A 6,636-nucleotide genomic window follows, 5' to 3' on the forward strand; every position below is an offset into this window, starting at 1 on the left:
GACTTTGAGATTCAGAGAAAACTGAAAATACATTTAGTTAATTAAAAAATATGCAGGAGCCACAACATTTACATTGGAAAGCAAGTGACTTTTGGGGGAGATAGTGTAGGCTAGTTTGTTTTTAGTAATGTTAAACTATAGAAATTTTAAGAATTTATTATTTCATAATCACATTAATTTACATAAGAAACCCCTTTTTTACATAACACACCTCAATTATATATTTCAATCTAACCTGAGTCCAAAATTCTATGATTAGAATTTAAGAGCAATTTCTTTGCTTTCACTAAAATATAAACATTTAATAACTTGATTCTTGAGAAGATAATGTACCTTTTCAGTCCAATCTAAGTTCAAAATTCCACAATTAGAATTTAAAAGCAGCTCCTTTGCTTGCACTAAAATACAAGTACTTAATTTGAGAAGATAAAGTACCTTAGCATTAACTTTATACTCAATACCATTTGTTGAAAGGTAATTAATATTTCTTGCCCCCAGCCCTTGTCCTTCACCCCACATACCATGTTACGTTCCAGATCTAAGCCTGAGACATGCATACAAAATGCTTCACTCTTACTGGAACCAGTGACCACCCCACAGTGGCTTTGTCCTACTAATCAAGCTTTATGTGACCATTCAACTGACTGATTTATCTCTCATGTTTCACATGCTATACGTACCCATTATCGTTTGTAGATGAAGAGTGTGTATCAACATGGTCTCTTAGTCGATTTTTAGTTTTCATTTAAGCAGGGGAAATTTTTAGAACAATTTAAAATGACATCCTTATTTTTAAATTAAGTGGCATGCATAAGCCTGCCACAATTAACACCCAAAATTCAGTGTGACCTTCATGGCAGCTGGTGATAGTCTAATATTTCTGAGTAGTGCAGGAAAGGTGAAAGGGCACATCGCCTTTCAACGTGCATATGTAATTGCAGTAAGTATTAATAGGAGGACATACTTGTGGATAACTCTGGAATTCTTATCTATATTTAAAATTAGGAACAGTTATGTGAATTTGATATAAATGTCTGTCATCGGTGGTGTTTGATTATCAATTTCCCTGGTACATTTTGTAAGAACTGTAAGTGTATGGTAACCTTCTATATTTGGGATTTGTGACAAGTAGTGGAGATGTGTTTAAAATGCTTCTAAATTCTTTCATTTATAACAGTAATTGTTCAGAAATTATAACTATGAAAGTATTTTTAGATTTTATTATTTTGTAAGAGCAGGCCTGGCAGAATTTCAAAATAAAATTTCATATATGAAACTCAATTCTAAACTGTTGGTTTTGTTTGTCTTTGAGTCAGGTCTCCTGTAGTCTAAGCTCTCCTTAACTCACTATTATGCCATCTCAGTCTCTCAGTTGCTAGAATTACCAGTGCATGTGGCAAGATCTAGGGACTGTCTGCTTTTATGACTCCAAAAGAAACTTCCAGAATAAAGAATGGTGTTTCTTTTTCTTTTTTTTAATTTATTTTTTCTCAAATCGTAATTCATTCCCACAGGGGTTATAAACACAGAAAGGCAGGACGTGGGGAAGGGAATGGCACTGGAGTGTGGGTGTTCAGGGGGTGATACAGATATCTTTCAGAACCGGGTATCGGCTGGGTGAAGGTTCAGGGGACAAGTCACTATGACTCTGCCTATGACTCACTTGTCCTTATCTAAGTTGGTATTATCTGCCAAGGCTACCTATTTACAAGATCTATGACTACTCAGGCTTATAAATTTCCACAAAAGCTGCCTGTTTACATTAGCTTATAGCCATCTGTTTCAATGTTTTTTCCACTGAGACCCAAGACTTGGTGTTAGTATACATGTATGACAGGCCTGTTGCTGATTTTAGGCCTATGGCTGATTTTAGGCCTTCAGTGTATAAGTGGGGCTGCCCCTGACATCTCCTCCCTTCTCTAAGTATAGAAGGGTTGTGGCAATTCTAAACTTGCGAAGGCGGGATAGAGGCCTGACCTCTAGTACTTGAAGGGGACCTTGTAATGGCTCCGGTCCCCCTGTCGTTGTCCAGTGAGGCATGAGGGCCATACCCATCCCAATGTCTTTTCCCTGGAGAGGGGATACTTTTGACATCAACACCTATGCAGTCAGGCTTGTCCCTCAGGGAACCCAGATAGATATTTTTATCCTTTATTTATATTCCCTTGCAGTGCTTAGCCTCAACAGATGCCCTTCAACAGAAGAATGGATGCAGAAAATGTGGTACATTTATACAATGGAGTACTACTCAGCTATTAAAAACAATGAGTTCATGAAATTCTTAGGCAAATGGATGAATTCAGATCACCTGTCAGAGGGGGTTCTGGGTGGCCCCTCTCTGCTTGGTCTAGGGGCAGAAGTTCCCCATTTTAGGTTGGGTGGAGATGGGTTTTGGAAACACCCTGTATAAAGTAACAACCTCATCTTGAGTCTCATGGTCCTCCATAGCTAACTTATGATAATGTATCTAAGTAGGTTTTGCTACCAAATTATTTATCTGTTGTATCAGAGTTAGTCCGCCTATTTGAGGCCCAGGGACCAGCAGAAAAAAGCAAAAAGAACCCAAATATTGGACCCAGGATGGGAGGAAATAGGGTTGACAACCTTGGAGAGGCTGCAAATCAATTCTTGTACCAGCATTCATCTGTCTCTTTCTCTCTCTGATTTTTCTTGGGACCTTCACTACCTATTTCATGCTCTCTTTAACCCTCCCTGTCTTGTCTATGTAAAGGCAACCTTCTTCTTTAAGGGCTGTACACAGTCAAGAGCTGTACACATCCTTTTCTATTGTAATAGAGTAAATTCAGTTCAATAAGGATCTTTGCGATTTTAGGAGGTCTCTTCAGACAGCAAAACGAGGGATTTCTTCAGATTAGTGATGTCAATCTCTAGCTGTTTGATGTTCTTCTCAGTGGCCCTTCAAAGGTCTGAGTAGTATAAGCTCGGAGGCCAGCATCTGGATTAGAACTTCTAACAGCAGACATCACAGGTGATTCATTTTTACCTGTAAAGGAAAAAGAAGAGAATTCTCAGGGAGATTTCTCTTCCCTGGATGTAAATTGTTATTCATCGTATTTATGGTTGGGCCTGGCTTTGTGGGGGTATCTATTTTTTTCATTAATCTTTTTGGTAGCCGGTTAGCTGTGCCTTCTGTAATATCGGACAGGCATATCAGTCCTCGGCCCCATAAGGGAACTGGGTCTGGGCCATTCCCTTTAAGGGTAAGAGAGTCCATCCCCATATCTGTGACAAAGTTTTGTTGCTCTCGGTGGTGCCAGAGGCAGTCAGCAACAGATTTGCCATGAGCTTTCAGCTTTAGAGAGTTAAAAGTGAACAAGTCATGATGGAGAGTACTTCAGGAGGACTCTTTCTGAGGGGGTACCGTTCCCCATCTTTTGTTTTTAAAGCCAATTTTTCAGAGTTCTTGTAAAATTAGGGCAGAAAGTCCCAACAGTCGCTCCTTCCACACTCAGAGAGTCATGAAGACCCTATTTAAGGATATATAAATCTATATTAATAATCTTTTGTCAAAGGACTGTTATAGCACCGCCGACAACTAATCAGACTATATAATATATCGATTAGTAATAGCTTCTTCTACTTTTTGTGAGATTACCTCTCTTTTGTCAATTAATTGTTGAGGAAAATTAGGATTTATCTCTCTCTTGAGAATATTGAACAGAGACTTAAATTCTTTTGTGGAGAGCTTAAAATAGGATCTTAGCCAATTAGCAAATCCTAGAAGCTTTTGAAAATAATTTCAAATAAGTAAACTCTCTCCCTCTCTCTTTTTTTTAAGACCCTTTATCTGTGTGTTTTTTTTAATATTATACATATTTACCTTTCAGTGTTATCTCCTCTCCCATTCTCCCCCAAAACCCCTTATCCCATACCCCTTCCTCCTAATTTTTCTGAGGGTGTGCTCCAAACATCCTTCCAGTCCCATCTCCCTGCTCTCCAATTCCCACACAGTAGGGGATCCAAACTTTTGGGGACCATGGCCCTCCAATTTCACTGAAGTCTAACAAGGTCACCCTCAATTCCCTATACAGGTGCATGAGTCCCTCCCTTTGTGCTCTCGGGCTGGCGGTTTAGACTTTGGTAGCTCTGGTTGAAACTTTTGATACACCTTCTTGAAAGGACCAAAGCATCCACACTTTGGTCTTCCTTCTTCTATGTGAGTTTTATGTGGTCTATACATAGTTTCTTAGAAATTGTGAGCTTTTGGGCTAATATCCACTTAACAGTGAGTGCATACCACGTATGTTCTTTTGAGATTGGGTCACCTCACTCAAGATGATATTTTCCAGCTGCATCCATTTGCCTAAGAATTTCGTGAACTCATTGTTTTTAATAGCTGAGTAGTACTCCATTGTATAAATGTACCACATTTTCTGCATCCATTCTTCTGTTGAAGGGCATCTGGGTTCTTTCCAACTTCTGGCTGTTATAAATAAGGCTGCTATGAACATGGTGGAGCATGTGTCCCTGTTGTACGTTGAAACGTCTTTGGGTATATGCCCAGGAGTTGTATAGCTGGGTCCTCAGGTAACACTATGTTGAATTTTCTGAGATACCACCAGACTGCTTTCCATAGTGGTTGTACCAGTTTACAATCCCACCAACAGTGGAGGAGTGTTCCTCTTTCTCCACATCCTCGCCAACATCTGCTGTCACCTGTATTTTTTATCTTAGCCATTCTGACTGGTGTGAGGTGGAATCTCAGTGTTGTTTTCATTTGCATTTCCCTGATGACTAGGGATGCTGAACACTTCTTTAGGTGCTTCTCAAACATTCGAGCTTCCTCAGTTGAGAATTCTTTGTTCAGCTCTGTGCTCCATTTTTTAATAGGGTTCTTTGATTGTCTAGAGTCTAATTTCTTCAGTTCTTTCTATACCTTGGGTATTAGCCCTTTATCAGATGTAGGGTTGGTGAAGATCTTTTCCCAATCTGTTGGTTGCCCCTTTGTCCTATTGACTGTGTTCTTTGCTTTACAGGAGCTTTGCAGTTTTATGAGGTCCCATTTGTCAATTCTTGGTCTTAGAGCACAGGCCATTGGTGTTCTGTTCAGGAACTTTTCTCCTGTGCCTATGTGTTCCAGGCTTTTCCCCAGTTTCTCTTCTATTAGTTTCAGTGTAGCTGGTTTTAGGTGGAGGTCTTTGATACACTTGGAATTGAGTTTTGTACAAGGAGATAAGTATGGATCAATTTGCATTTTTCTACATGCTGACCTCCAGTTGGACCAGCACAATTTGTTGAAAATGCTGTCTTTTTTCCACTGGATGGTTTTAGCTCCTTTGTCAAAGATCAAGTGACCATAGGTATGGGGGTTCATTTCTGGGTCTTCTATTCTATTCCATTGATCCTCCCGCTTATCTCTGCTCCAATACCACACAGTTTTTACCACTATTCCTTTGTAGTACAGCTTAAAGTCAGGGATAGTGATTCCCCCAGAAGTTCTTTTATTGCTGAGAGTAGTTTTCACTATCTTGGGGTTTTTTTTGTTATTCCAAATGAATTTTAAGATTGCTCTTTCTATTTCTGTGAAGAATTGAGTGGGAATTTTGATGTGGATTGCATTAAATCTGTAGATGGCTTTTGGCAAAATAGCCATTTTTACTATATTAATCCTTCCAATCCATGAGCATGGGAGATCTTTCCATCTTCTGAGATCTGCTTCAATTTCTTTCTTCAGGGGCATGAAGTTCTTGTCATACAGGTCTTTTACTTGCTTGGTTAGGTTCACACCCAGGTAGTTTATATTATCTGTGACTATTGTGAAGGGTGTCATTTCCATAATTTCTTTCTCAGCCTGTTTATCTTTTGAGTAGAGGAAGGCTACTGATTTGCTTGAGTTAATTTTATATCCAGCCACTTTGTTAAAGTTGTTTATCAGGTTTAGGAGTTCTCTGGTGGAAGTTTGGGGGTCACTTAAGTATACTATCATATCATCTGCAAATAGTGAGATTTTTGACTTCTTCCTTCCCAATTTGTATCCCTTTGACCTCCTTGTGTTGCCTAATTGCTCTGGCTAGGACTTCCTACTATATTAAATAAATAGGGGGGAGTGGGCAGCCTTGCCTAGTCCTTGATTTTAGTGGGATTGCTTCAAGTTTCTCTCCATTTAGTTTGATGCTGGATACTGGTTTGCTGTATATTGCTTTTACTATATTTAGGTATGGACCTTGAATTGTTGATCTTTCCAAGACTTTTATCATGAATGGGTGTTTAATTTTTTCAAATGCTTTCTCAGCATCTAGTGATATGATCATGTGGTTTTTTTCTTTGAGCTTGTTTATATAGTGGATTATATTGATGGATTTCCGTATATTGAACCAGCCCTGCATTCCTGGGATAAAGCCTACTTGATTGTGATGGATAATTGTTTTGATGTGTTCTTGGATTCGGTTCGCTAGAATTTTATTGAGTAATTTTGCATCAGTGTTCATAAGGGAGATTGGTCTGAAGTCCTCTTTCTTTGTTGGGTCTTTGTGTGGTTTAGGTATGAGCATAATTGTGGCTTCATAGAATGAATTGGGTAGTGTACCTTCTGTTTCTATTTTGTGGAATAGTCTGAAGAGAATTGGAATTAGGTCTTCCTTGAAGGTCTGATAGAATTCTGCACTGAAACTGTCT

Source organism: Grammomys surdaster, unplaced genomic scaffold (genome assembly GCF_004785775.1).
Source record: "Grammomys surdaster isolate TR1022 unplaced genomic scaffold, NIH_TR_1.0 165, whole genome shotgun sequence".
NCBI lineage: Eukaryota > Metazoa > Chordata > Mammalia > Rodentia > Muridae > Grammomys > Grammomys surdaster.